The following is a 7,888-nucleotide window of genomic DNA, read 5'->3' as shown; positions in this document are numbered from 1 at the left end:
TTTCATTCTCTTTGTTAAAATTTAGTTTTTATTTGCATTCTCATTCATTATTAGTTAATGATCTTCACCACCTTTTGATCGGTTAGATAATAGGAATAGCGTAGTAGTAGTAGCTTCTCAGTTCCCGTGATATATGATATTGATACTTGCCATTGCTAGATTACATTTGATAGATGCACTTGCTTGTAGATTGTTAGTCGTGTTTAGCGAGCCATCAAGTTTTTGATGCTGTTGCCGGAGACTTTGCTTTGAGAAATATTATGAACTGTGTGTTCTTATTAATTTAGCCATTTATTCTTTATTCTTTATTTATTTTTATTCAATTTTATTCGTTTATTCATTTGTGTTATTGGTTATTTGTTGTTTCAGGTAGTGTATGACCAGGAGGTCTAATCTGGATCTAGTAGACTCTCTACCAGAACTAGAGCGATCCCTCAAGCAGTTGAGGAAGCGATTAAACGTAGAGGAGGAAGAGACTCGGGTTGGGAAAGCCGTACATGAGAGTGAATCAGAAAACATTACAGTAGAGATGACAGACGCCAACGACAATAATGAAAATAACCGGACGATGTATGATTTTGTGAAACCATCATTGGAGGGGATGCGAACATGTATTACGAGACCGGTTGTTGCCGCCAATAATTTTGAAATAAAGCCTAATGTGATTCAGATGGTGCAGTAAATGGTTCAGTTTGCAGGCTTGCCAGATGAGGATCCTAACGCGCATATAGCGAGTTTCTTGGAGATTTGTGATACCTTCAAGATTAATGGGACAATAGACGATGCAATTTGCCTCTGCTTGTTTCCATTTTCTTTGAGGGGTAGAGCAAAGCGGTGGCTATAGTCACTACCTCCAAACACTATCACTACTTGGGATTCTTTGGCAGAGAAATTTCTATTTAAGTACTTTTCTCCCTCTAAAATTGGTAAACTTAGAAATGACATATCTTATTTTGTACAGTTTGACAATGAGTCGATGTACGACACCTGGGAGAGGTACAAGGACCTACTGCGATGCTGCCCACTCCATGGACTACCAATCTGGTTACAGGTACAAACTTTTTATAATGGTTTTAATTTGGCTACTAAGTAAATGGTAGATGCAGCTGCAGATGGTTCTTTAAGCAACAAGACACCAGAGCAAGCCCAAATCTTGATTGAGGAGATGACCATAAATAATTACTAGTGGCACACTACTAGGAGCAGGATGGGACGTCAAGAGAGTGTATACCAATTGGATGCCACTATAGCCTTGGCGGCTCATCTACATATTGGAAAGCCTTGGCCCAAGAACATATGGAATCAAATGCCATGTCTGGAATATACATGCTTTATACTTATATTGAAAAATATTGCCTTGTTTGTTTTGGCACGTGATCCATATAAGTTATGCACTAACTACTTTTTTCCTTAATATATTCTATAAATAAAGTGAATTTTAATTCTTGTTTTGCAGGTTTGGGCTCTAGAGATCAGCCTCTTGGTGGCCTCACAACCCATCTACACCTCACGGGCTTTCCCTCGCTTGAGTCGTTAGGGCTTGAGTAGGACAGTTACCTTGGAGTGGGCTTAGGTTCACGTGCACTACACATGGATCAATAACTTGACCTGGGATATCATAAATATAATTTATTAGTCGTATTCATGTTTCATTTGTATTGTTACTTACCCTTTCTGGTTTGCAGCTTTGAGGCAATTGGCTAGGGGAGCATAGCCAGTAGAAGCCCTACATGCTATCCGTGGCTGACCTTGAGTAGAGGAGGATCTTGTTGACGGGACCTACCTTATCGGGCCTGGTACTTAGGACAAACGATCTATGGCTGGGAGTGAGGCTCCAGAAGGCATTGAGTCCCATTATTCCTCCTCTTTCTATGTTGTTGACAACAAATCTTGCTGGGGAGGAGTTAGTAGAGTGCTTGATAGACGAGCTCGAGGATCTCACCATCCAATCCCAGTGAATGGACTATACTTTATTAATCCCTCAATTGTTGAGGTCGTGCCTGTAAGTGATGATGTCGTTGCTTAAGTATTCTCTTGGATTCACTTAGAATTCCCCTTTCGTTGCGCCCCACTTTTTTAATCATTTATTTATAGTTCTTCTACTAGGCTCATGCTACTTGTGAGCCGATTGAGGGACGATTTGCCCGATGCTCCAGGCCTTCCTACATCACAGGTTCTTCCATTGGTGTAGCCTCTGAGGCACCTCCTACGGCTACATCTGATGTAGTTCCAGTGAGTGTTTCATTCCCTACAATCCCAATGGTTTCATATTGGACTCTATATGATGTGATGGAGCACCGACTTGCCATAGAGCAATGCCTCTTTCCAGAGTTCACTCCCAGTACTTGCATTCATGTAATTTACTCTCTTGTGTTTTCACCTCTTTGTTTTCCTAAAAAGTTAATGAAATATTTATGCAAATATAGGTTTAGAAGGATCAATTTTAGCACGTACATCGATTAGTCAGTGCTGCGAGGAGATAGTTCTTTATCCTTTGCGAGGATTGGCGAGTAAGAATTATGTAATATGTATGTATGTATGCATGTATGAAATGCATCAACTAATCTCCTTTTGGTTTTTTATCAGAGGGACTATGAGGGCTTGTAGGGGCAACTAGACAACCGGCAGCATCAGATTGACGCTCAACGACATTGGATTTAACATGCTGACCTTAAGCTATTGGCCTTGCAGGCCTACGAAATGGACACTGACTCAAATGACGAGATGGGGGGTTTTGGAGAGAACTCGAGTTTTTTATTTTTGCATTTTCTTCTTATCATTACTTGTAGAACTTAAAACTCTTATAGACTTTTGACTTTTGAAGATGTAAAATATGGCTTTGGCCTTTGAATTACCTCTACCTTGCTCATTTCCTCTTATTATTGCATTTGTATGAGCTTATGTGAACTGAAAATCAAGTAAGTGCCTAAGAAACTGCCAAACTGACCAAAAATTGCACCGGGGAGGCCATACAACCGATTGACTGTATGCTCAGCCAATCAGTTATACATGGTGCCGATCGGCTCTGCGGTTGTAAAGTTTGATTCAAATATTAATTTATGCCCTATGTATACCATGAGCTCCCCTTCACTTCCTCATACACGATTTCACACTTCAAAAGTCAAACAACATGTCTCATAAAAGCGCCAAAAGCCTACAAACTCTTCTAGAAACCCTAACTGATGATGATTAGATCAAACTTGGGAAATTCCATCTTTCCTCTTTTAAGGCCATGCAATCTTTCCTCTTTTAAGGCCATGCAACATACCAAACTTGATTATGGGTTCCTCCATTCTGCGGTCAACTTTTGGTGCCCAAGGGACCATGTCTTTAGATTCAATGGACAAGAGTTGTGCCCTATGATTGAAGAATTTTCTGCTATTTTTAGCATTCCCATGGATTTTACACATCCCATTGCCTTTCCAAGACTCGATGAGCCTTTTCCTGACAAACTAGTGGAGTTTTTCAACATGCCCCCAACTGAGGTACTTCCCATTATGTTAGTGATTATATTACCCTTACTTTATTGATCTCTTGCTGTGAGAAGAGAGAGAAAGGCATGATTTCTTAAATTTGGATGTTGGGGCATTTATGCCCAATTTTTGTTGATTTCTCCTAAAGTAGAGGGGTTTGTCAAAATTGTTGGCATTATTGACCAGGTGGAGCATGAAGCAGATCCAATTCCACTCATCTTGGCTAAAACCATAATTTGATTAGACATGTATCCCATTAACGATTTAGTGGCAGCCTTGTTCTCTTACAGGTACTCAGCCAAATCTATTTTCGTTATTATTATTATTATTATTATTATTATTATTATTATTATTATTATTATTATTATCATTATTTTTCCTTAACTTTTGCCTTAGCCGCCTTTTTAGGTTTTCAACTTAGCAGACCTTATTTTTGCCTAAGCCGCCCTTTCAGGTTTTCAACTTAGCTTCATTTTTTCTTTCTTTTATTTTTTTTCTTTTTTTCTTTATCTCTTCTTTTTGCAGATTTGGCTATAGGAGAAGCTTCAAATATTGACCATCCCGAAGGAAATCGATAAGTACGAGCTGAAGCATGTGCAGACTCAATTTATTGTTAACCCATAAGGTTATGATAGCTAGATTTCATGGATGAAGGGTGTGTCAGACACACTCATTCGTTGGACTTGCCCTTGATGGAGAATTAAGCATGTCATGCCATGTTGTACGGTGATGCGTATGCTTACCCGGAGTATGAGCATCCACTTTTTATGCTCCTTTAAGACTTTCCCGCCAGTACGGGCAGAAGCGAATCTTGGATTTCCCACCCGAATTTGAAGGGTTTCCACTCAAATAGAACTTCTTGGATAACATTGAGAAACTATAGCCCCATCAAGATGTAGAGCAAAAACTTGACTTCGAGGCGATCTGACCACCGATGACAACTTCAAGGCTTAGGTTCAGCTTCAGATTTCCACTTCTCCCGGCATTGCCTGATTCAAGAGGACTCGAGAACTAGCTACTCTATCTAAGGATACAGATGTAGATACGAAGAGGATGAAAAGATAGAAATTATGCTTCTTTCTAGATCTCATTTATTTTGCTTAGGACTTTAGCTTTGTTATTCTTTTAGTTTGTGTGTAAATGGTAAACAAACATACATATGTTTGATAACAATTCTATACAATTTTATTCATTTAACAAAAGCCCAGACATGTACATTTTTTTATTTCTCACGATATAAGTCCTATTATCAGCCAGTCTTTTCAGATTTTCTAACTGATTAATTTCTCTCTTTTGCCTGACCAACATTTTTGGGTTTTTTGATCAGCAAGCTATTTTTTCTATTATTTATTCTTATTTTTTTAGTATACATAGTATTTTTAAGACTCTATGTTGATTGGCTTTGTGAACTTGTTCTCCTCCAGGCTTGAAATCTTAATAGCACCTTTGGGTAGGATCTTCTTTACTAAATATGGGACTTCCCAGTTCAACCTACACTTCCCTGTTAGGTTGAATGCAATAGGTCTTGTGTGCTTCAATACTATAGCCCCAGCTTTGATCTTTATTGGCTTTACTTTCTTATTGAATGCCATAGCTATCATTTTCTAATACAATTGCATGTGGTATAGGGCTTTCATCATTTTCTCATTAATAAAAGCCAATTACTAGTACCTTTGCTCAACCTACCAGTACTCTGGTATTTCAACCTCTAATACAACTCTCAAAGACTTTAACTTTAACTCAACTAGCAAAACCGCTTCAGTCTTGTAAACCATAGAATATGGTGTTTGCCCAGTTGATGTTCTCTTAGTTATCTGATATCCCCAAAGGGCAAAAGGTAATCTGAATGACCAATCCTTATGATTCCATACCATCTTTGAAAGTATTTTCTTCATATTCTTGTTGGCTGCTTAAACGCTCCATTCGCCGGAGGTCTATACGGAGAAAATCTATGATGCTCGATCTTGTATTCTGCTAGTAGGTCCATTGTCTTACCTATAAAATTTACCCCATCGTACATCACGACATGATGTGAAATCCCATATCTGCAAATCTAGTTCTTTTTTATAAATCTGGCCATCTTTCTTACCCCCATGGTAGTGAATGATTCGGCTTTAACCCATTTTGAGAAGTAGCCAATTTCTATGACTATGAACTTATGACATTCGACAAAGGTTTTTATTTCTCCCATGATGTTGATCCTCTAAGCTATAAAAGGCTAATGAGACATTATGTTATGCAGCTCGGTTGGAGCTACGTGACTCAAGTCACTACACAGCTAGCATTCATGATATTTCCTCACTAGTGCTATGCAATCTTTCTTCATTGTTTACTAATAACAACCTTACTGCATGATCTTTTTAGTTAACACTATATCGTTCATATGAGGCTCGCATACTCCTTTGTGCATTTCCTCCATTACTACTTGAGCTTCCACTTTAGCACACATATGAGCTGTACACCCGACACCATTCTTCTATACAGGACTCTCTCATGGCTGATATAATTTCTAGCTTGAATAAGCAGCACGTATATTTCCTTGGTATCACTTTTTTCAGATATTCCCTGCTTTTTATATACCTCTTTAGATCGTAGAACCATGGTTTCTTTTCTGGTCCCATATGACTTGCATTATCCGATCCTCTTGATAATAAGGCGCACCTGATATCACGATCACCAAAGGCTTCATCAGAAGCTATGAGGGATTGGCCCATATGGATAACAGGGTAGCCAGTGCATCTGCCATTTGATTCTCATCTCAAGATAAGTGTACAAAGGAACACTTAGAAAGTTGCACACTAAAGTTCTAAGATAGTTGATAGACGGCTTTAATCTCTCTTCTTTAACTTCCCATTCCTCGAGGGCTTATTGGATTACTAGCATGGAGTCTCTATAGACCACCAAATGCTTAACTCCTGCTACTAGAGTCGCTTCTAATCCAAATAAACATGCTTCATACTCCGCCATGTTATTGGTCATTTTAAAGTCCAATGTCTTAGCCATTGGCAGCGTCTCTCCTTCTAGTGTGATCAGAACTACTCCTAAGCCTGCACCCCTTATGTTCATGGCTCCATCAAAGTACATCTTCCACTCTTGGATCTCGATTGCCCCTAGATTCTCATCAAAAAATTCCAGATCCTAAGGGTTGTCTTCTTCAATCGCATTATGAGCTAGAAATTCAGCTACAGCTCTACCCTTAACTACCTTCTTAGTGATGTACTCAATGTCGAATTCATTAGGAGCACTAACGATATAACTAGCTTTTCTATAAGAGATGGAGCTTCAAATAAGCACTTAAAGCGCTTGCAATGCATCAACAAGTTCATTTCGAAGCTCATAGTGGTCTATAATCTTATCTTTTAGCTTTTAAAGAAAAATCAGCCCGTTGTGTGGGATGAACATTGTTAGTAGGTCTTCGATAAAATCAAGGAATATCTTATGAAGCCATCAATACTCAAGCCGTTAAAGGATAGCAAGCCACTGATCCATTACTTGGCCTTAAAGGAGGAAGCTATGGGGGCGATGGTAGCACAATGTCGGCCTAATGACATGGAGCATGCGGTTTATCACCTCAGTAAGAAATTACTGCATTATGAGTTGAAGTCAGACCTCATGGAAAAGATGTGCTTAGCCATGATATGGGCTACAAGGAAGTTGAGGCACTATCAATATTATAAGGTGCAAGCAATCTCAAAAATAAACCCCCTAAAAATATCTATTTGAAACTCCATCTCTTACAAGAAAGCTAACTAGATGGTTGGTGCTCCTAACAGAATTTGACATTGAGTACATAACTAAGAAAGTAGTTCATAGTAGGGTTGTAGTTGAGTTTCTAGCCTAGAATACAATCGAAGGAGACGACCCTTAGGATCTTGAATTCCTTTATAAGAATTTGGAGGCAATCGAGATTCAAGAGTGGAAGATGTACTTCGATGGAGCCGTGAATGCAAAAGGTGCAGGTTTAGGAGTAGTTCTGATCATGCTAGAAGGGGAGATGTTGTTGATGGAGTATGAAGCGTGTTTATTTGGATTAGAAGCGGCCATGCTAGCATGAGCTAAGCATTTGATGGTCTATGCTAGTAATCCAACAAGCCCTCGAGGAATGGAAAAATAAAGAAGAGAGGTTGAACCCGTTACGTTAACTATCTCAGGACTTTAGTGTGCAACTTCTATAAGTGTTCCTTTGTACACTTACCTCGAGATGAGAATTAGATGGCGGATGCTAGCTGCCCTGTCATGTATGTGGGTCAATCCTTCACAACTTTCAATGAAGTCTTTGGTAATTATGAAATCAGGTGCACCTTGTTATCAAAGGGATTAGATAATGCAAATTCAGATGGGACTAGAAGAAAAGCCATGGTTCTACGATTTGAAAAAGTTCATAGAATGTAGGGAGTATCCAGAAAAAGTGACTG

General features: G+C 39.0%; 1 non-coding gene across 1 annotated transcript; it reads right to left on the bottom strand.

Moving 5' to 3' along the window:
- Positions 1-928: 928 nt before the first annotated feature.
- Positions 929-1,035, bottom strand: LOC112534338. The gene has a single exon (XR_003078638.1). It is a non-coding gene; the product is annotated as a small nucleolar RNA R71 (small nucleolar RNA).
- Between the last annotated feature and the right edge of the window lie 6,853 nt (positions 1,036-7,888).

The sequence above is a fragment of the Ricinus communis genome, chromosome 8 (assembly GCF_019578655.1).
Source record: "Ricinus communis isolate WT05 ecotype wild-type chromosome 8, ASM1957865v1, whole genome shotgun sequence".
Lineage (NCBI taxonomy): Eukaryota > Viridiplantae > Streptophyta > Magnoliopsida > Malpighiales > Euphorbiaceae > Ricinus > Ricinus communis.
The sequence above is the reverse complement of the archived record's forward strand: the minus strand, read 5'-3'. Positions and strand labels throughout refer to the sequence as shown.